Source organism: Nasonia vitripennis (genome assembly GCF_009193385.2).
Source record: "Nasonia vitripennis strain AsymCx chromosome 5 unlocalized genomic scaffold, Nvit_psr_1.1 chr5_random0003, whole genome shotgun sequence".
In the NCBI taxonomy this organism is placed as follows: Eukaryota; Metazoa; Arthropoda; class Insecta; order Hymenoptera; family Pteromalidae; genus Nasonia; species Nasonia vitripennis.
Genome location: NW_022279653.1, coordinates 271,836 through 296,139, shown reverse-complemented (window position 1 = coordinate 296,139; position 24,304 = coordinate 271,836). Strand labels below are relative to the sequence as shown.

The 24,304-nt window shown below is 40.5% G+C and overlaps 1 protein-coding gene across 9 annotated transcripts in view; it reads left to right on the top strand.

The window, feature by feature from the left end:
• LOC100117692 (potassium voltage-gated channel subfamily H member 6) overlaps window positions 1-24,304 on the top strand; it is a 536,423-nt gene that overhangs the window by 281,965 nt on the left and 230,154 nt on the right. The gene's annotated exons all lie outside the window — the stretch shown is intronic.

Below are 24,304 nucleotides of genomic sequence, written 5' to 3'. Positions count from 1 at the left end.
TTTTATTTTTAGATTTGTTGGATTTTTTAACTTTATTGGTATTTAAATAGATATAGTATAAGATAAATATTTTTTCGTAATTTATTTTGAAATAAACTGTTTCCGCGCAAGTTTTTTATTATACTTACTCCGTAATGTAATCTTACGTGTAGCTTCAACTAGAGAAAGCAAATGTAAGCATTTTAGCATCTGCAATAATTCTAGTATAAGTGAGATTACAAGCTACTCAAAGCCTAACTGTCCATCGAAACGAAACGCTAACAAATAGTTTAACTTTTATCCTGGACATGTGTCATTCTTATAACTGTATATCAATGCCTGATAAGATTTCTGGCAATTCGCGCGGTGAACAATTCTGATACAATTAGAGTTCTAAATATAAGTTTGAGGATACCAGTTTAGTTAATTAAATAAAGAATTGGTTTAATTAATAGCAGGCAGCGATAGAGAGAAAGAAAGAGTGAAATAAGAGAATATAAAGAGAACGAGAGAGAGAATGTAGCAAGGAAGCACGAGCACCAGAGAATCACTTCGACGGAGATACGGACGAGATCGCAATGCTAGTGTGTTCGATGTGTTGTTCGATTCGTTCACTAGATTTGACTGCACGAGCTGCCACTTGCTTGGCGTCTTATCGTCAACTGGCGTGCCGGCGATCGCTGCAAGTCGCGACTTCGCTTGCTCAGCTCGAGCACGGGAGATGGCGCCACGCGTTCTACGTCGACCTCGCTGAGTTTGTTCGACGCCGTTGTCACGGCGGAACTCATCTCCTCGGGTCCCGACAAAACAATAAAGGTAAAGGATTTAGTAGAAGTGATAAAAAATAATCAGAATTTAGATTTTAGAACACAAAAAGATTCTGTAGTGGTGTATGTTTTGGACAATTTTCATTTAGACAGAAGTGCGCACATCAAGGTTGATATTAAAGAAAAACTCAGAAGATCTTTTTTCGATAATTCTACGAAAAAATTGAATAAATCGCCCAAAAATAGAAGAAATATTACAGAGTTTCAAAAAGAGTATGTCAGTTAGTTGGAAACTGATATTACGTTTAATTTAGGTTGTTATAAACCTATTCAAACAGGTAATTGTTTTTGTTTATAAATTAAAAATTTGTGTTGTTGTGCACGATACGTTTTATACATATATAATTTTATAATCTGTATAAGATAAGATTTTATATAAGAACCTGACACATTAAAATTTTTTAATGACGCAAATTAACAATTTGGCCTATTGGAATGGGAAAGTAGAGTATAATTGGACAGACGTGAAATTTTTACTTCAAATATCATTAAAAACGTAAAAAGTGCACAATCTTTTGTTCTTTATTAACTATTTATCTTTTTTTTTGTCGACAGTTCAGATGAGCGATAATCTTCCTGATTTCAAGCAATTACAACTGTCTTATTTAATTATTCTTTGTAGGTTGTAACAGAGCTCGACCACAAATACCATTGGAGTCGGCTTCTGAGAAAACTCGAAAAACAAGAGTGACTGATCTCAGCACTCAGATAAGTACTGATAAGTTGTGTGATTTATCTAAAAAAAAAACTAAAATTAAATGGAAATGAAAGTGGAGTACAGTTAGTGGATAAAATTTGTCATCCGGGGTCCGCCTATGAACTGATAGAAATAAATAAAAAGATTGAAGAAACCAAAATGACTCCACAAGAAGCATTATATTTAATAATTGAGGCAAACCTGACAAAGAAGTCGTATATTTTATTGAGAAAAAATGCTTCGAAACATAAGTGTAATATTTACCCACTTTATAGAAAGGTAAGTTATTAATTTTATTGGCATGCGAACATGGTCAAAGATTGAACGTGTTTAAGCGTGTAGAAAGTGATTTTGGCAGCTTGTTTAAATTTCCTGATGAAAATGGGTCATGAGGAAATTAACCAATAATTATTTTGGACCTTAAGGTAAATAGCACAACCTTAATAGATAGGTGAGCGAATAAACGGTTCATTCACTAAAATTAAAGCACAAAAAAATTGTAAAAATATCGTTTTACAATGAAATTAAGTTATTTTTTTAACTTTTCTCTTGTTAAGCTTTTATTATTAATATGCACAGTTATAAATCTATTAATGACAAAATATTTTATGATATAGGTTGCGAAGGTAAAAAAGCAGCAATGCCTAACAATTTAGAAATTAGTGAAATAAATTGCGAGGTTTCCTTACAAAGTTTATTAGAACACACTATAATGAGATTATTTGAATATTTGAAATGAGATTTCAATGAAGATGCAAACACAGAATTCGTTCTTCTAGTAAAATACGGTTTTGACGGCACTACACTGAAAAAAAAACACAGCCGTTTCTACTGTAAAACATGGTAGTTCTAGCGAGTGCGCCACAGTAGTGACTTTTCAGTAAAAACAGCGAGTGTCCACTGGTAGTTTTGGCAGGTCTCGGCGAGCTGTTTCTATCTCGAAGATATTTAGGTTATGTATCACCTTTTAAAACACCAAAAATCTTAAGAAATTAATTTTTTTAATGAGTATTATGATAAAATATAAAGTAATGACCATTATGGGACTGATAAGTAACAACATTCAAAATGTTCACGTAACTTATTTGCTAATAGTCACTCTGCATGCGATAATGGGATGGTAATAAGTTGATGGTTGTTATTCAAGGTATTTTTCTCTCTTATAATGATCAATACTTATAACTTTAATTTAATTAATCATATTAATCATTAAAAAAACATTTTCTTAAGATTTTTGGTGGTTTAAAAGGTGATACATAACCTAAATATCCTCGAGATAGAGACAGCTCGCCGAGACCTGCCAAAACTACCAGTGGCCACTCGCTGTTTTTACTGAAAAGTCGCTATTGTGGTGAGACTCGCTAAAACTGCCGTGTTCTACAGCAGAAACGGCAGTATTTTTTTCAGTATAATGCTAATAAATACAAGCAACAGTCTATGTATGAAAGTAGTGTGATTAACTATATATTTTGATCTTCTTTAGTTCCATTACAGTTGCTCGACAAAAGAACAGGACAAATTTTTTGGCATAACGAAATTATCATTGACTCAATTCTGTCGGTCTATAAAAATCCTATACGAAAAATACACTGCTAAGCTATGTAAAAAAATAGAAGGAGATCTAAAATTATAAATAAAACAGTTAGAGAATATTGAAATTGCAGGATGTAAAGTAGGCTTTGAAATGATGCTAACAATGATAAATAGAAAGGTAAATACAATAAACTCCCGCTCTCAGAAGGCCGCAAAAACCCCCCCTGTAGCCGCTTTTGCATTCCTTCGGGGTGGGGGGGGGGGGGGTCGCCTGTCTTAAGCTATTCTAGCCGACAACTAGTCTTGCAAGCAACCGTCTCCGCGTACGCCGTTATCTCATCCCAGTTCTGCTTACTATCAAGCATCGTTTCAGCTACAGTCTCGGGCGTGAACGCCCCTATCGTCAGCTCCAGTACTCTACGTTTCTCGGCCCAGCGGGAGCATTCAAAAAACGTGTGTCTCACGTCGTCCCGTTCGTCACCGCAGTACTTACACCCCGGTGATGCCACCCTGTTCATCGCGAACAGGTAGCTTCTAAAGTATCCGTGACCGGAGAGAAACTGGGTAAGGTAAAAGTTAACCTCCTCCACTTCCTGTCCACCCACGGGCATACATCTTTAATAAGGATCCTAGTCTACCTAGCCTTTGGACATTCGGTCCACCTAGTCTGCCTATTGCGCATTGTTTTTTCTCTTTCTTCCGCGACGATCGAGATGCTATTCGACGCTAAGCGAGCCTCGTAGATCCGCTTGCATTCAGTCGCGAGACGATCCATTGGGATTACCCCCGCGATTACCATCAATGCCTCGGCCGCGACCGTCCGGTAGGAGCATGCTATTCTAAGGCCCCCCCTTCGCTGTACAGCCGTTATCTTGTTCCGATACTTATTCATAATCATCACGTCGGCCCACACCTCTGCTCCGTATAATAGAATAGAGTTGGTGGTCGCCATGAGTAGCCGCCTGACTGTTGGCCTAGGCCCGCGCACGTTGGCCAATAATAATAATAATAATAATAATAATAATAATAATAATAATAATAATAATAATAATAATAAAAATAATAATAATAAAAATAATAATAATAATAATAATAATAATAATAATAATAATAATAATAATCTCATAGAAATGTTCACTCCTTGTCGAAGGCAGCTACCTTAACACCTTAGCAGCTGACCGGGTGATGGGCTTATGAGAGCAGCACTCCCCATAAACGAGCGGAACGCTGCTCTCTAACTAATTAAGCGAATCGCCGTGTTGGCCGTGCGTTGCGACCCGTGAGCTGCCAAAAGGAGAACCTGGGTGGCGAGGCGATCTTAAGTTGCATGCGGAAGTGACCTGACCCATCTTTGGCTTCCGCTGACGTGCGAGACGGGAGGCCGGAATTTAGCCAATTCTGGTCAATCGGCTTAGGCGAGTGCGTGATATCGAATGACGTCTGCGGGAAACTCTCCAGAGAGCCGAGCACCTTCGTTCGTGGTGGGAGGTTCGAGAGAGCCGAGGTGGACTAGTTCGATAGCGCATGCTATACCCCGGTATGATGTGCCCAGTCTGGTACCGCCTTCAGTCATGTGTTATAGACAGGGGGATCCGGGTGGTTGGATACATGCCGGGATGAAGATAACTACTAAACATGGAGACCAATAACGAACATCAAGAAAATACACAGGAAATCCTGGAATTGGAAACCCTAAGGGTGCCAACAGCACAAGACAGTGGATATCCGATCCACAAAGCAAGCAGCAGTACCAGCATAGCCAGCGCCATGAGCGCAGCAGAGTACCGGTTCGAGAAGAAGACACCGATAGATAAAGAGAGCCAGACCATAAAGGAATGGCTAAAAGATCATGCCAGCCTGCGAAACAAGCTACTGGAAATAAGGTGCACGACCAGAGAAATGATGAAAACTCTGGAGAAGCAGAAGAACGTGAATATTACGATTAAGGATGGATTACCTATTATAGGATCCACCATAATCGAAGCTCTCATGACCCTCGACAAGATGGAATATGCTGCAAAGAGGCAGTCCCCCCAACAACCCAGAACGGACAATCAAAAGCCTCAGAGGACGACAAAGTCGAAGAAGAGGGAATGGGCATCATCCGACGGAGGAGATGGTACCCACGCCAAAAAAGACAAGAAAGAGGACAGAAGGGCACCCTCCACGAGCTACAAAACTGAAGAGGCACAATAGCCTTGGCAACTAGCGGCAGGAAGAAAGGCAAAGAAGAAGGAGAAGAAAAATCAGGAGCAAGACCAGCCTCAACAACTGAGGAAAAAGGCAGAGAGGACCCCGCGGCGGAGAGGAGATGCAATCGTCGTAAGACCGGAACCGGGAAAAACTTACGCCGAGATCTTGGGACAGATCAAGGCAAGAGTAAAGCCGGAGGAGCTGAATACGGAGGTTAAGTATCTCAGCAAGACAAAAGAGGGCGGCGTTCTGATTGGCGTAGGTAAGTCCGCAGGTAATGTCCGCAGTGCTATCACAGCCGAGACGGGCGATGAAGATGCCAAAGTCCATCTGTTCGAGCCGAACACGAGGGAGCAGAGGGTGGCAGTGGTCGAAATAGATCAGATTATGGCCACCGCTCTGCTCAAAAAAGGGAAGATCCGTATCGGCTGGATAAACTGCCGAGTGAGAGTTCGCGCGAACCCCATGTACAATCTGTGCCTGATACAGGGTGTATTCAGCTCGAGATGGAAAAGGGCAAGATTAGTCCTTATCGAAAAACCGGAAAAAGAAGCGGACGCGGACACTTCTTATAGACCATTGAGTCTATTGCTGTATACTTAGCGCCGTACGTGAAGCGGGAGACCTCTGTGATAAGCAGTATGGCTTTAGAAAAGGACGATTGACCATCAGAGAGGTAATAGACACGGTAAAGAGGGTAGAAGAGGTTAGACAGGCGACTAGTGACATCGTAGTTTTGGTAACGTTAGATGTAAAAAACGCGTTCAACTCAGCAAGATGGACCAACATACATGATGCCTTAGAGTCTTTCGGTGTGCCGCAATACATTATGCGTCTTACGGAAGATTATCTGAGGGATCGGGTTATAGAGTATGACACGAAGCAGGGACGTAGAAGAAGACCTATAACTGCAGGAGTAGCACAGGGTTCGATCTTAGGGCCGGACTTCTGATGCATCTTGTACAACGGGCTTCTAAAACTCGAAATGTCGGGAGGCGTGATACTTGTGGGATACGCAGACGACGTAGCCGCGGTTATACTGGCACGTAACGTGGACATCGCGCAAGCGAAACTAAACGCGATTATGAGTAGAGTGCTATGGTGGATGTCAAAGCACGGCTTGACTTTAGCGCTTAATAAGACCGAAATAGTCCTCCTGACAGGAAAACGGATACCTACCATCATACCGATGAAGGTAGGCGGCGAGACTATAACGACGAAACCATCAGCAAAGTATCTAGGGGTAACTCTGGATACGAAGCTGAACTATGGAGAACATCTAAATCGCGTCTGTAAAAAAGGCCATGACCAGGATAGGTCAGCTTAGTCGACTCATGGCCAACGTGCGCGGGCCTAGGCCAACAGTCAGGCGGCTACTCATGGCGACCACCAACTCTATTCTATTATACGGAGCAGAGGTGTGGGCCGACGGGATGAGTATGAATATGTATCGGAATAAGATAACGGCTGTACAGCGAAGGGGAGCCCTTAGAATAGCATGCTCCTACCGGACGGTCGTGGCCAAGGCATCGATGGTAATCGCGGCGCTAATCCCCGTAGATGTTCTTCCAGTTTCTCTTCGGTCACGGATACTTTAGGAGCTACCTGTTCGCGATGAACAGGGTGGCTACACCGGGGTGTAAGTACTGCGGTGACGACATGAGACACACATTTTTTGAATGCCCCCGCTGGGCCGAGAAACGTATAGTACTAGAGCTGACGATAGGGGCGTTCATGCCCGAGACTCTATTTGAAACGATGCTTGATAGTAAGCAGAACTGGGATGAGATAACGGCGTACGTGGAGACGGTTCTCCGCGCGAAGAACAATGACGGTTGCTTGCAAGACTAGTTGACGGCTAGAATAGCTTAAGACAGGCGACCCCTCCAAGGAATGCGAAAGCGGCTACCGGGGGGGGGGGGGGGGGGTTCGCGGCCTTCTAAGAGCGGGAGTTTTAGTGAGTATGCCTGGTGTTGTCCCACACCAGGAGAGCCTCACACACAGGGAGTCTCGCACGGCTGCTTTCATGGTGCATTATGCATTTCTTCAACTCCAACCGTTTCATTTTGTTTATTGGTGAACAACTAAAATTTTCTTTTCATGTATTAGAACGTCATAAATACACCATAAGTACAATGAAACAGTCATGGCAAGTTACGTAGTAAGTATCTTGAGAGTTGTTCCTAATTGATCATTATATAACGTAACTTTAAGTTAAGTAAGCCTTTATTGACCAAAAAAAATTTTGTTTCTTCATTAGTATTAAATATAACTTGACTTTGGTTAATATATCTCCGTTATTTTTTATCTGTTATTCCGTTGCGGAATATATCAAACTCGCCTAACCTTTTACTTTTTTAAAAGTTAATTTGTTTAGAGATTTCAGTCCTTTTTCGTAATTTTTTAAAGTATTTCATATTTCCCCTAAAAATAAAATATAAGCATCTTTAGCACCTTTCGACCACGGTTTTTTTTTTTTTGTAACATTTTTATCACTATGAAATGAAATCACTGATCGTTCTGATACACTACCATAGAATAATTTCTACATTTAGACACCAAAAACCACGGAGTGCACCACCTAGACATCGTCACCGGCCATCCCGTACACCTAGACACCGCCTTCAAGTGATGTATATACCTAGACAGAAAAAATTACGGAGAGCACCACCTAGACATCGTCACCGGCCATCCCGTACACCTAGACACCGCCTTCAAGTGATGTATATACCTAGACAGAAAAAATTACGGAGCGCACCACCTAGACTTCGTCATCGGCCACCCCGTACACCTATAAGCCGTCCGTGTATGATTTATTTAATCAATATATATATATATATATATATATATATATATATATATATATATATATATATATATGTATGTATGTGTGTGTGTGGGTGTGGGTGTGTGTGTAAATAGGGTGATAGCTGCGCCGTGTAAAAAGAACCATTTAAGTCACACGTATCGTAATGTTCTATTATAGCACAATAGGCTAAAATCCGCTGTTAAGTCACGCCTATCTGGGACTACACAGATAGACTCGCTACGCTTGTGCGCTAACCTCACGGTGCAAATAAGGACTATTTTAGTCACGAATAGGCGAGACTTGCGGATGTTAGCCGTCTGTGCTATAAAATTGTATACAATACGTATATATATATATTGGCTACGCTCGTGTGCTAACTGCGCCGTGTAAATATATATATATATATATATATATATATATATATATATTGGCTACGCTCGTGTGCTAACTGCGCCGTGTAAAAATGAACCATTCAAGTCACACGTATCGTTATGTACTATTTTATGAAATGCCTTTTTTTGTTTGCAGGTAAGAAAAGCCGTAAAGAGCCTAAAGGTATAAGTGAATATATCTCATAATTGCTAAGAGTTAAGTTTTATGTATGTGTAACATAGAACACTTGGCCCCGAAGGATTTGGTAAGCACTAATTTAAGTTGTACTTTCAACAATAATCATAAACTTTGAAGTTGATTTTCTCTAAACGTTGTTTTTACTGATTTCAGCTCACTCTCCGTAGGATTCGAAGTGAACATATGGTTCTTTTGGGCTCAAACACAAGGAGAATAGTTTGTACACCTGTAGTTTTAGTATGAATGTAGGGATTCTGATTTGAACGTTTAGAAAATGTTTTATACACAAAAAGATGCCAGAATAAGCGAAAAAATGCAGTTTTTTCATCGCCAAATCATTTCTAAGCATTCAAATTAAAATTCCTGCATTTATACCAAAACTACAGGTGTACAGACTATTCTCCATGAGTTTGAGCACAAAAAACCATTCGTTCACTTGAAATCTTAAGGACAGTAAAAAAATTCACAAATCCTTGCACCAAGTGCCATAATGGGCCAGCAGAGATAATGAAGGTTTTAGCATAATAAAGTTGTAGGTATTTTCACCAAATATCACTATAAAAATTTTTAAATGATTTATTTTGATTTTGTCATTTTTACATAGAATTCTTTTTTCCAGGGTTTAAAGGTTTTGTATCCCCTTAAAGATATTAAAGTCGGAAATGCTTATCAGCAGCATGAAGCTTTTAGTATTGGATATTATATGAAATGCAGTAACGATGATTCACACTTATATTATCGTAGCTATAGAGGACCTGATCCTGCAAATGGTTTGTTGGCGAGCTTTTACAACTTGCTGAAAACATTGAAACAGTATTTTGGTACCCGATACCTATTGAGCCATTGACTTGGGAGCAAGAGCAGTCTTTCCCGCGAACTACTGTTTGTCACATTTGTAAGAAACTTGCAACGGTAGAAGTTTCCCCCAGGTGTTGGATATTCAGTCGGACCCAGGATTCGGTTAGGGGAAAGGGTTAATAATGAATCTGTTTCTATATTATAATAACAATAATGATGTATATTTCGTATCAAAAACAATAACGTGGGTTTTTAGATGTTAAATCCCATCTGTAACAAAAATCAAATTCGCGGTTCGTTAGGAAGATTTCGCCTTAACAATCGGAATTGTTTAAACTAACGCGACTAACAATATCTGAGAGTAACTATGCAATTACGGTGCAATTACGACTATACGGTTGCGGCATCGGTACATCGGGTTGGTGTCGGAATTATGGAACGGTGACGGATTTTGAGGTAAGGATTTCATTTGGGTACGGCAGAGTCGTGTACGCACGTCTACGTTGATCCGAATGCGTCGCGAAATAACGGCTTTGATCGCCCCGTGTGCGCACAATGGCAGTCGAAACGGTTTTGCGGTATTTTGAGGTTATCCTCGGACTCGTAGAGTCGTGTGCGCACGGCTCTATGGATCCTCTTTGTTGGTCTCGTTCTTCCCTTTGCCCTATGTGCGCACAGTGACAAAAGGAGTAGTGAGACGTCGACGTAAAGGTGGCTCTGGAGGTTAGAGGTTAACCTCAAATTCACCAGGTCGTGAGTGCACGACCTGGTGAACTGTCGGTGAGTGTCGGGCTACCTCCTCAACCCTGTGTTCGCACAGTGGCAGAGGGTGCAGCAATGCATCAGAATATGGGGTAAGGGATTTTGGTGACTCTGGGTATCGTCCACGTGTGCTCACGAGGACGAGACTCGGGGTCGTTCGGGTTTTCCTGATTATCTCGTGTGCTCACGACGATAATCCAAAGATTCGGGATTCGGTGTTGCTAACTAGTCGTCACGTGTGCTTACGAGACGGCTTCATTAGCGAGGGTCTAGTTCTAGCTCTTCTTGCAGTATTCTGTGCTCACAGTACTGCCTGGATCGGAAGCTCGAGTAGATGTCAATTTCAAATTTATTGACTCTTATCGATTTATGGCATCGTCACTAGACAAGTTGTCATCTTACCTCAAAGATTTGAATATACCAAGCAAGAGTTTAGCAAGAATAATCAGCTAAATGAAGAGAAATATCAATTGCTAAGGAGAAAAGGCGTCTTCCCTTATGATTATTTAAATTCTTTGGAAAAACTCAACAATTTCGAGCTACCACCAAAAGATGCATTCTACAGCAAATTCAACAATAACCAGATCTCCAATGAAGATTACAAATATGCACAAAATATTTGGAATAAATTTAAAATCTCTAACTTTAGTGAATATTTAGACTTTTATTTGAAAACAGATATGCTGCTGCTAGCTAAAGTTTTTCAAAATTTTTGCATGAGCTGTCTAAAAGCATACGGATTAGATCCAGCACACTATTATATAACCCTAGGCCTAACATGGGATGCAATACTCAAATATACAAAGATTAAACTCACCGACATAGACAAAGTATGTTCATCGAGCGCGGAATTAGGGGAGGGATAAGTCAATGTTGTAACCGTTATTCTCGAGGAAAATAATATTTTCATGGAACCAACTATGACAATGACAAAGATACCAAATATTTAATGTATTTAAATGTTAATAATCTGTATGAATTGGCAATGCAACAATCACTACAATATGGCGGGTTTAAGTGGATGACAGAGAAGGCAATAAGTCAAACCGATTTTTCCAGCGTAGATGACGATTCACCAATTAGCTACATTCTTGAAGTGGATTTAGAGTATCCAGAGAAGCTTCATGACGTTCATAGAGACTTGTATATATGTCCTCAGCATATAAAGTCACCTGGTTCAACGTACTTAAAGCTCATGCTGACTTCGCACTCTAAAGAGCGATATGTTCTACATTGCCGGAATTTAAAGCAAGCTCTGGCTAATGGGTTGCAACTTTAACGAATACATAGAGTATTACAGTTTAATCAAAGGCCATGACTAAGAACTTAACGCTGTTTTTGGCAAAACTATTGAAAACGTGAGAAAGCGAGTCGACCTCAAAATTGTCACTAAATTGGACTGATGATACAGTGGTAAAACACTTATTGCTAAACCTAATTTTCACAGTCGCATTATACTGGATGAAAATTTGGCAATTATAGAACGAACTAAAACCGAAGTTAATATGGATAAACCTATTTATATTGGACTCTATGTGCTTGGTTTATCAAATCTTTACTATACAAGAATCTTGATTTGTCTCTATCGGTCTTCCCGAGGCAGGTTGTGTGGTGAGAAAGGAGAGAAAAAACTTTTAAAGCATTTTCTCTTTTCTTCTCAACGTTTCGACGGACAATGCTGCCCTCATCAGGAGACTGATGTGAAAAATTTGTATTTATTAAAAACTTGTTGGTGTATAATAATGTATGTACAGTGTGAAATAAAACTTATAATTATCGGAAAAGATCGGTACAAAATTTTGTCGAAAAGGCGCTTCCCCGCCGCGCGGGGGGGGGGGCGTAGTTAAACAGTGTTTCTCTTTCAGCTGCTTGATTCTAATTCGCACGAGTCGAAATTTTCGTCGTGTTTATATAGCGTGGAGCAGTGAGAAGAGCGGCCGTGTTGACAATTTCTTCCGCTATTGACGTCAGAGCATGGCTTATGTTTGTTTACTTTTCAGCTGGTGTATAAGGTGTGTGTATACTGTATTTAATGTTTGTGTATCTTCCTTGTTATTAATACCGTTTTCTTGTAGGTGTATATGTAGCATTTCAAACTAGTCTTTTATTTAAATTGATCTCTCTGTCTTTAATGTGGTAATTTTCAAAATTGAAAGTGTGATTTAAATTGTCGATGTATTTGGAAATTACAGTATCTTGCTATTTTTTGTGTTCATTTATACGTACACACACATTCATTTCAGTTTGGCCTACATACATAGCAGAGCAATCATTGCATTTAAGTTTATAGACAACGTTGTTTTTTTTAGATCTTTATCTTTCTTGTCTTTGCCTTTCATGATGATGTTTTTCATTTGGCTATTTATTTTTGGCACAGTTTTGATGTTAAGGATCTTGAATGCATGATTGGTCTGTTCGTTACATTCAATTCTTACAACAATAGATTACAATTTACTCACGAGACTGAGATCGATAACTCCATAAGTTGTCTATATGTTCTATTAATTAAAGTCAATGATAAATAAGTACTGGTACACTAAACCGACCTTTTCTGGCAGATTTTTAAATTACACATCACAACACCCTATGTCTCAAAAATCGCCATGGTGTAAAATCTTGTCGATAGAGCGATAAAATCATCTAACAGGAGATTTCACAATAAGAATATTCAAAACATCAAAGAATTACTGCACGAAAATCATTATCCACCCGCCTTCGTTAACAAATATATACGAAAAAGAATGTCAAAGTTAACATGAAACACATTGTCGTGGCAACAGATTGGCAGTAATGAAAAACGCAATATTGTAAGCCTACCCTATATTCAAGGTTTGTAACCGATGTAAGCATTACAAGGTAGAAAGTAGACAAAATGATGATGCATATTTTATAATCAATATGTACACATATTTTTTACATATTTACTATAATTAATTTAATTTTACGCTATTTTAAAAGTATTAAATAGTAAACTATTTATATTATAAAATACACGAAATCAAGTGGCACGGTAGCGCCACGAAGGCGAGTTTGAGAACCAGACGAAGCCGCGGCGTCCGTGACACTATTTACTTTTATATTGGTGTTCGGATTTTTTATTGATGTACAAAGGATTTTTATTTACAAATTTTAAACATGTTTTCTAAATAATAAAATTCAAGAGAAAATTGATCCTAAGTGTGAAAAGCTGACAATTTCTTTTATCGATGAACAGAAAGTTGAAACGCGTATTAACTTTTTCTGGTCAAAACACAATACAATTTGAATTGCACCATTTTTGATGTATTGTATGTTACAAAAGGACATTTTATAGCACCATGCAAGTCTTTATACCTCTCAATGCTATGATTCCCTATCGTCATTAATTTACATATTAAATTATAAAATATTATAATTTACATATTATAAAATTAATTTACGTATTAGAGCAGGATATTATAAATTAGTATGCAAATTTTCAGACCTCTGACTGCTATATTAGAAATAAAAAATTGATGTAATGTAATGTGGGCTAGATTTGAAATACCTTTCGATGATTGACAAAATGTGGAAGCGTGCACCAATTCTTTCTAGTCACAAGATAAAATTAAGTGTGATATACAATACTTTCTAGCTATAAATAATAACTAGATAAATGCATATATCACTTCTTTATTTAATCTTTCATCGTCCTTTTATATCTTATGATTTTTAAATATATTTCTTCGAGTTATGTTGCAAGATACATTAATATAAAATTTATTTTTGATATAATTTGTAAATTGGGTTTTTCGTGCAACCCAGTTACTATGCAATTCCTCACCCGGGACTTAGAAAATAACCTGGTAGCACCAGACGCTCTCCGCGAGCGTCAGAGTCTCGCGACTCTTTTTTTCCCGGTGCTAGGTTTTGCAGAGTGTTTCGCTTGGCTAGCTGCAGCCCCGAGATTAGTAAGGAGAGTGGGTGGTTTGGGAAAATCAAAACACGTTGGTAATCATACAGAACTTTATATTCGACTTGGACTTTTACAATTCTGAACCGAAATCCGCACAAATTATTAAGATAGCCCGCGAACATAGACAACGATAACAAACAAATATCCATACATGAAAGATACCCCGCGTGACTTGCACGCACCTCAAGGCTCAAAGAACAACCAGTTAACACACTCGATAAAATGCTTCGTTACACACTCACGAACGCCAGGACTACCTATTCTAAGATTGCTTGATCACCTTACGCCTCGTGCGTCTAGGAGCCGGCGCCAAATATTATTTAACGGTTTTACTAAATCCTTATTTCTACGTTTTGCACTAAATTATTTCTACGATTTATTGTCACACGATAAGACAACCCGTGTTTCGCACTACAAACAAGATAGCCCTTTCTTCGGGACGGGAACACAAGATAAAAAAAAAAGACAGTGATCCGAAGATTACAAGTACACACATAAGATAGCCCAAACCGTTCGCGAGACCAAAACGTAGAACTACTGTTCACCCACGAGACGGATTCGACCGAAGAAAAGAAAACGACTCACTGACCTTACAAAGAAATCCTCCAGAGCGAGGTTGAGCCGAAGATTGTTACCAAGGCGAAACTGGGATACTGGGAGCACGTCCGTTTAGGAGCAGTCGGAACAGGCGAGTGCTGGCTCGAGCGCTCGCGGCTCGCGGCCATCACTCTGTTTTTCCTAGCTACCGTATCATGGGAGCGCTGATTGGTCAGCGCGTCGCGACCCGACGTTCCGCTTGCAACACTATCGGTTTGTGCACTGTTGCCACGTCGCACGGTCGGGCATGCGCACTGATATCTCCGCGGACACACTGTCGGAGAAGATAGCCGCAAAATTCAAACTCTCGTAACATTTAGGCAGCCTTTTACTCACAAACAACTAAGATTGCTCCTAGCCGTGGAACCTGTAGTGACTACCAATGTTCTATAAATTGTTTGGGACAAGACTACATTAAGGTTCAAAAATAAAAACTGTGAAATCATTGTTGATCAGATATTATGACTTTATTGAAATCTCCTAACGATCAGGTCCTGGTGTGACATTCTCTCACAAGTTGTCGCCGAGAACTGACGCTCTACTCATTAAACGCCACCGAAAACTCGGGCCCGCTAGAACAAAGACGCTTTCCCGACGACTACCGAAGGGACTCGAAGCAGTGCGCGCGCTCCTCTATATCTATAGCTATACACACCCAGTCATGTGCCCGCGCGAACGCCTCTCGCCACTCGACTCTCTGGCCTGGCAGTCACAGATCGGCCCTTTAGCCTCTCCGCACTGAAAGTGACCTTCAAAATCCGTGGAGTAAACTCCCTACTGAGGTCGTGGCAGTCTAAGAATGATTATAAAATCACTCCTAACCGTATTGGCCTGAAGCCACGAATCGCCTTGTCGATTCGCGCATATGAGAGCCAAATGACGAAAAAACGTTCGCTAAAACTACTAATAGGTAGAATATATTATTAATAAAGAATAAATACGCCGCACTTACTCTTATCCCTAGTAGTCCTCGGTTACGTCCAGAACACTCCGTCGCCAGGGCCCTTGACTCGGGTAGCATCTGTCACTACGAAGGCGAGACGCTGTAGTTTTTATGTTTAACGTTTGTGCGGGCAAGCTGCCATCACGCTGGTCTTGCTGCATCTGACGCTCACGTAGGTAGACCCTATGAAGGGTTCTGCCACCTGCATCGGCTGTCTTACGATGCGTGGGGACAACTTAAATGCCCTGTAGAGGTAAATGGTTGCTGCTGCTGCGCCAACGATGCTCGTCGTCTTCACGAGTTCATTACTCGCAAGTCAGTGGCGGGCGTTGTCCTGTTTGGCTGTCGCAGCCACTAATCCTTGGAAGAATAAACGGCGAAATTAATCACATGCTCTCTCTCTCTCTCTCACTTTCTCTCTCTCTCTCTCTCTCTCTCTCTCTCTCTCTCTCTCTCTCTCTCTCTCTCTCTCTCTCTCTCACTTTCTCTCTCTCTCTCTCTCTCTCTCTCTCTCTCTCTCTCTCTGGAATCTGTGCTGAGAAGCTAAGGGACTTCCTTAGCGCATGCGACTGGTCATCCTTCACCACACCATCACTTGACGAATGCATCACCATCCTCAACGAAAACATCACAAAAGCCATAAATCATTTCGCCCCATTAAAGACTGTGACACCTGGACGTAAACGTCACCCGTGGTTCACCGCGGCTCTTCGTGACCTTTTAACTGAAAAGAATAGGCTCTACAGGCGTTTTCGCAGAAGTCGTCTACCTTGGGATCTATACTTTTATAGAATCGCAAGGGATGACGCTCATCAACGGGTCGAGGAAGCCAGGCTGAATTACTATTATTCACGCTTGTCTACTCTAACCGACGTTGCAGAGATATGGAGAGAACTTGAAAATCTTGGCATTACCACCTCTAAATCTCTCCACCTGCTCGGTTCTCTCCAGATGCTCTCAACGAACACTTCAGTTCCATCTCAAATGACCCTCAAGCTCCATCTGTCGAGGAGTATCTGCGGACCCTCGAGAGTCTAGACCTCCCTGAACACTTTATCTTCAGGGCCATCACAGAATCGGACGTGTTAGCTGCAGTTTCATATTTCAATACCCAGGCCAGGGGAAGCGATGGCATCCCACAGGTTGTAATCTCTAAAGCACTACCAATACTCACTCCTTTAATCTGTCAAATTTTCAACCTGTCTTTGAGTGAGGCATGCTTTCCCTCTGCCTGGAAATCATCGCTCGTAAGAGCATTAAACAAGATCAACTCTCCTACAGCTGTAACTGACTACCGACCGATTTCCCTACTTTGCTTTCTATCCAAGGCGCTGGAGTGGCTGGTGCACAATCAAATCTCTGAATACCTTGAAACTAGACTCTATCTTGATAGTTTCCAAACTGGTTTTCGCACTGGCCACAGCACGCAGTCCGGCTTGATTAAGCTGACTGATGATGTCAGGCTTGGAATGGACAGGAAGAAGGTCACCCTTCTGCTTCTTTTTGATTTTAGCAAGGCGTTTGATACAGTGTGTCACGTCAGGCTACTCAGAAAGCTACCCTCCTTCGGCTTCTCCAAGCAGGTTATCCGCTGGCTTGCATCTTACCTTTCTGGTAGAGAACAGGCCGTCATTGGTGACAACAACGAACTCTCTACATTCCTACCACTAAACACCGGTGTCCCACAGGGGTCAGTCTTGGGCCCCTTATTGTTCGCGTTATACATCAATGACATTGGCCTCTGCCTTGACTCAGATGTATCCCATCTAGTCTACGCGGATGATCTGCAAATCTACTGTCAATGCCCCCTTGAGGAGCTCGATTCCTGTTCTGACAGGATGAGTGCTAACGCCGAGAGGATAATGGGCTGGGCAGCACTAAACAGACTTAAGCTGAATGTTAGTAAGACTAAGGCGATCGTCCTGGGCTCACCCTACTATATCAATGCTCTACCTTCTACTGCTAACACCTATATAAATATAGGGGGGGCCCAGGTCAACTTTGAATCATCTGTGCGCAACCTGGGGCTGGTGCTTGACTCAAAACTTACGTGGAAAGAGCACGTTACACAAACTTGTAAACGTGCTCACTCTTTAATGTATCGGCTATATTTCTTTCGGAAGAGCACTAGCCTCAGGTTGCGCCAACATTTGGTGCAAGCACTCCTATTTCCCCTCATCGACTACTGCTCACTTGTTTACTGCGACCTGACTCAAGAGCTTGACTTAAAACTGCAGAGGCTTGTCAATACGGGAATCCGATACATCTATGGTGTAAAGAGGGACGAGCACACATCTCCCCTTACTGGCGTGGGTTGCAATGGCTCACCACCGCCGGACGTAGGAAGTACTTCATGGCCTGTTTTCTTAGAAAAATTTTCAACACCTCAATACCAGCTTATCTACTAGCCTATTTTGACTTCCACGTCGCACTCAGGCCTGTCAGGGGCGAGGTGACTCCACTGGACATCCCGTCCTTCAAGACAGAGACGCTGAGGAATTCATTTTTCATCAGCGCCTCCTACCTCTGGAACAGCCTTCCATCTCAACTTCGCGACACACTATCCATATCACACTTCAAACAAGCAGCTAAAAATTATTTCTTTAATTTGGAAAACACATAAACATTGCACAAACATACATTCTCTTTCATCTCATATCATCTCTCAACATCACACACACCTTATACTATATACCCTTACACAAATTTTATTTATTCCTTTATCATAATACACTATATTTGTTATATGTACAACAAAATGTACAAAAATAAAGAGCAATTAATCTAATCTAATCTAATCTCTCTCCCTCTCTCCCTCTCTCTCTTATTTATACAGCCTTGAGACCTTCTACCCCGACCGCGCCGAACGTCGTTGTTCCACGGCAAAATTTCTCCTTTCTCACCACACAACCTACCTCGGAAAGACCGATAGAGACAAATCAACATTATTGTATAGTAAAGTTTTCGATAAATCAAGCACACAGAGTCTAATATAACTAGGTTTATTTATATTAACTTCGGTTTTAGTTCGTTCTATAATCGCCAAATTTCCATCCAGTATGATGTGACTGTGAAAATTATGTTTAGCAATAAGTGCTTTAGCACTGTGTCAGCCGTCCCATTTAGTTACAATTTTGAGGTCAACTCGCTTTCTCATGTTCTCAATAGTTTTGCCAAAAACTGCGTTATTCATTAACTTGTAAAAATTTTTTCAAATTCGTTTTTGCTTCCTTTTGCATGCTACCATTTAAATCTATATACGTTTTTAGTCATGGCCTCTTCTTGTAACATGTGAATTTATACAGTCGTAATACATAAAAAAGGTACTCGTCGCGCCATCTACTGGTTGACGACGATTTTGTGCATCGAGACAAGCTCGAGTAAACGCGAGCATAGTGCGCATGCCTCGCGTATATACTCCAAGCGCATACTATACTGTACTATACTCTCTCTTGCCTGTTAGACTCCGAGCTGGATGGATGTACTGCCGACTCGTGGCTTATGCCACTTACTTTCAACAATATATCTACAATTATTATTAACCTCACAGTGTCTTTATTTATCCACCACTCCAACATGGTAGCAGTCCGTGGTTAGTATGTTTGAATTTATTGCTATAACAACCTTCGGGGAGGTATAAAAGTACTTATAAAAAGTGACATTGGAAGAAGAGCCACGTGGAAAAGTAGTTAACGATGACTGTTAACAAAGTAAATCATACAGTGAAAATTATACAGTAAAATTAAAGTAGAATAATTCTCGAAAAATTTATATACTTGTGAAGTATTGAAATTCGAATTTTCGTGTCAAAACGTCTGTCGACAGAAGAAAATTTTCAAGTGAAGATTAACCGGTCAGAAAGGGTTAAAATAAAAAAAATATACGCTCAGTAAAGTAAGATAAAGTCCTCAGCTACTGAAAAATGAGGAGATTTTTAAAAATAATTAAATTTTAAGTGCGATGCAAGCTGATTGTAGTTGGCAAGTGAAACACGTGGTGTAGTGCTATTATAGAGCACGTATCAAATGTAAAGATTAAGCACATGTTCTCGTGGTCTAAGAAAAAAGTGGATCCAGAACAAGATTTAGAAGATAAAGAAGCTGTTTGGAAGAAAAATATAAGAAATCCATTTAGAAGAATATTTTTGAGAAGACTTAAGAAAATAATTGTGTTAAGCAATCAGAGAAATGACGGAAGATGAAAAAAAGAAACGGCTCTTGAAATGATAGAAAAATTCGATAAGATGTATCTCTCACAGTCTACAGCCCTGCAAATAATATGCAGAAGTAAAATTATTTTCGTGGTGAAGTCATAACGATTAGATTACATATCAAATCAGTCTGAGTATTATGGGCATTTTGTATAATTCTAAAGAAGTAAAGGTTATAATACTAACTTAAGCCTAGGTCTAAAAGTAGTAGCAGAGACTGAACTGCAGTCGATAGGCAGTAATAGTAACTTTGACGTATCAATCCCACTTAGCATGATCCTAGGCTTTGCTGAAGATTATCGCAAAATCGTTGTAAATGCTAAACACGAGCTCATCCTCACAAGATTGAATTCCGGTGTGAAATACGCAAGTAGCCACGACTGGTTAAAATGTTTACGAGGATTACCAAGTTGAAATCACTGAAATTGAATTGCTAATGCTATATGTACTGCTCTCGGACAAACATAAAATAAATTGCTCAATTACCTGAAAAAGGATAGACCTGTCACCATGAGTTTTCGTAGATGGAAGCTGTATGTATATCCCTTACTGCCCAGTAAATCGAAACACGTATGGACTGTCAAGACTGCTAATCAGCTGGAGAAACCTCGCTTCGTTATTCTCGGCTTTCAGATAAATCGCAAATGACGAAAAACGGCTAATGCCAGTCGCTTTGATCATTGCAACATAAGCAACGTCGCACTGACTCTCAATTCACAACTCTGTCCTTAGGAAACTCTCAATCTCAATATTAATCAGACTGACAGCTAAGTACAGGTGTGAAAATCTCTGGCTGGCACAAAATTGTCACGGATTATCCTGGAGCTTAGGGGATCTACCGTATGAAGAGCTTAAAAATGTATTGAAAACTATTTTACATGATGCGATTGTTGTGTATGTCAAAGGAGGCGAGAAGAAGCAATGGCTCGAGAAATTCAATTTTCATGTAGTCGATATGAGTAAAATAGGCTTTTATAAATTTGCATTTAAAGCAAACTGCGTGCACAGGAATTTATCGTTATTGAAAAAATTTTATCATGACAATACGCCATCTGTGGAGAGATCGCTTAGACAGTTTTATCGCACCAAGCACTTATCATTTATGACTCCAACTGATTATGCAATACTAACTGATATTGCATATTTGCCACGAGATTTTTTTATAACATTTGCCGCCAATAGCATCGAGCTAACTTGGGATAAGCTTCCAGAACATTCACAGCTGGATTTCGAAATTTTCGGAGTACCTACGCTGTCGAAAGCACAATTCTATAGAGAGTAGAGTCCCACCTTCAAAAAGAGATTGTACAGTGTAAACTGAATGCTAACAACAACAAATAGCAACATAGAAAAGCGGGTGCGTTTTCAAAAAAAGCCAATGGTTTATTTAATGTGTACATTGGCATATGCATATAAAAATGCACGTTGTGGAGACTGGGAGCAAGCAGCCCGAGATCAAGAGTGTTTTAAATTAAGGATTGAAAGAACAGGTGAAATTATTGTGCCGGTACTTATGAAAAAATTCAACGAGTTAACCCCTCTACATAATACTGTGGACAACAAGATATAAATATAGAGTACATTGGGCTTTTCTGTCATTTACGTTTTGACGATCATCAAAAATGGGTCAAACTAAAAACAGTGCAGCATACGCCCCACTCCTAAATAGCAAGAACAAAAAAGATACAATAAAAAAGAAAATACTTCTCAAAAATGTTCTACAAACACATACTCAATGTCTGAAAAACAAGGTTATAAAAGGTTTTAGCTATGTGTGGATCATCTGTGCTATATAAAAGAGCAGCAAACACATCAGCTTCAGTCAGCCCTCGTAAATCGCTCGCTGCTTGAACATTAGCTTCAGTCAGTACTCATATATCATTTGTCGTTAGTTAAACGTCGCAAATTGATTTTAATGAGATAAATCGTCTCGAACGCAAGGATTCTCTACCGACGAAGAAACTAGCAAGTCTTGAGCTAGAGAAAAAATATCAGATCACCAGTGTAAGAGAAATCAAGACGAAGTATGGGAACAAAGCATTCGTTGAACTGGAGGATTCGTTTGACGCCATTTTACCTGCAAGAATGAGCAAAATACTAGTTGAAGATTTTTTTAAGCAATTGTGCTCAAAATATAAAATAAAAAAAAATATATATACAGACGTCACCGCAGCCAACAAGTCACATGCAGCGATAAACTATAGAGGTGCTGTCTTTGAGCGCTCGCGACAGCAGGAAGTATGCCGCCCGAAGCCTCCCTCGCTCAATGCTCATTAAAAGCCACAGCGAAAGATACTGCAAGCTACAATGCAGCAGCCGATGATGCATCAAAACGCAGCGATGCAGCGCGCTCGAGGATAACGTGCATTTGCGTGGCTAGAGCGTAACTTGATTCGCGCTCGGCTAGCTGCATCAAGTGCGCGCGCGAAAATTTTCTCTCCCTCGATGCTGACCTTAAGCAGCCTCCTGCAGATAGCAGGGAGTATGCTTCCCAAAGTGTACCGCCCGAAGTCGCCCTATACATCGAGCAGCTTTCTGCAGATAGAAGGGAGTATCCTGCCAGAAGTGATTCTTGCATACTTTTCAATACAGCATTTCAGGCTGCATCGAATAATAGACGCACGCTTCAGACAGTGATGCATCATCACTGCAGCGTGAGGAAGAAAAAAAAAGAAAAATAGAGAGGGACAGCTCTCGATAATTCGCGCGATAGTTTTTGCACTAAGAAACGCGCATATGCTGTCGAAGATAGCTTATGCAAGTAGATAAGAATGCGTTTGCGAAATAATAAGTGTAACTCGATCAACGCGCGAGTCGCCGCGGCTGCACCTAGATGCATGGTCTCTAGTAGCTGACATCAGCGCTGCAGCCTGCAGTCTAGAATATTCTAGAATGTATACAAATGCTTAAATAGAGTATATGTATACATATATCAAAAACACAGTAAGATTGGTCCAGATGTGTCGGATGCTGTAAATAATCATCTTTTTAGAGAAATATGGCAAATATGTTAATTTGAATTTATGGATTATTTTTTAAATCGTATGCGCCAGATAGATACATATGTATGTTATACATATATCATTAATAGTGATCTTAAGATTCTGTCCAGATAAGAGGAATGATGCGAATAATAATCTGTGCATATAAGAGGTTTTTTAAAGATATCTCTTTTTAAACGAAAAATGACGACTGCTTTACGTTTTCACGCATATCACAAGGCGTAATCTACAAATTTGGTCCAGATGAAAGAGATGCTGCAAATTATTATTTGTACATATATGATCTGGTTTTTTAAAGATATCTGTTTTCAAATAAGAAATGACGACTGCTCTATGTATTTACGCATATCACAAGACATAATCTGCAGATTTAGTCCAGTTGAAAAGGATACTGCGAATAATCATCTTTGAAGATATCATCTACTGTTATAAAGATATCTGTTCGTGAATAAGAAATGACGACTGCTCTATGAATTCGCTCATATAACAAGACGTAATCTACAAATTTAGTCCAGATGAAAGAGATGTTGCAAATAATCATTTGCGCATATATGATCTGGTTTTTAGGACATCTTTTTGTTAATGAGAAATAACGACTGCTCTACGTATTGCATCGCTGTGCCTCCCAGTACAGGTGCGCACACGCTGGAGTCGGAGGCGATATCAAGTTTCCAATTACTGCGGAGGTAATCGGTCGTCCTGATAACGCCGCCATAGCAGTCACCAGGGCCTCTCCAGCCCGTGAGGTGACTACACTCGACGACGTCGTAGTCGCCATTGCCGTACTCGGTGGCACGTTTAAATTGATACCGCTTCGGTGATCGTCTCCTCCGTCCTCGCTTTCGCTAGAACGTGGATTGATCAACCTTACCTGGTTGTCATCGTTCACCCTTCTCTTCGTTCCCCTCTTTTGTGGAATTTCTCCTAAAATACGCCGCTCCATTTCCTCGTTGGATATCGCAACTCTCTCGCCTCCGATATCCCAGTCATACCACGGCACTCCGTCTAAAGTCGGATTGGCTTCCGAAATATACGCGCGTAATAATCGGTCGCGACGAACCTCAGCAGAGCCACGCAAGCCAAAACCTCTGGCCTCGAGCTCTTCATCGAGTTCGTACTCTGACAACCGGCCAATTATAATTTCATCGCGCGAAATTCGCGCGAGCTATGCATCAGCCGTTGCATTACGGCTGCATGTGTTTCTTTACTTGCCGCTCGATTCATCGCGCTTTCTCACTCTCACGCACGCTCTCTACACTCCCAATTTCTCCTCCTCTCTACCTCGGCGATCACGAATTCCCCACAAGGGATGCCAATTGCGACGCTGTGCCTCCCAGTACAGATGCGCAACATTTGACGCCTCGTACGCGCCAAGATTTTTCATTAATCGCGGGATTTAGCGTAATCGCCGACGTTTGGGAGAACGTGGGGAAAGAAGGAAGGAGTAATC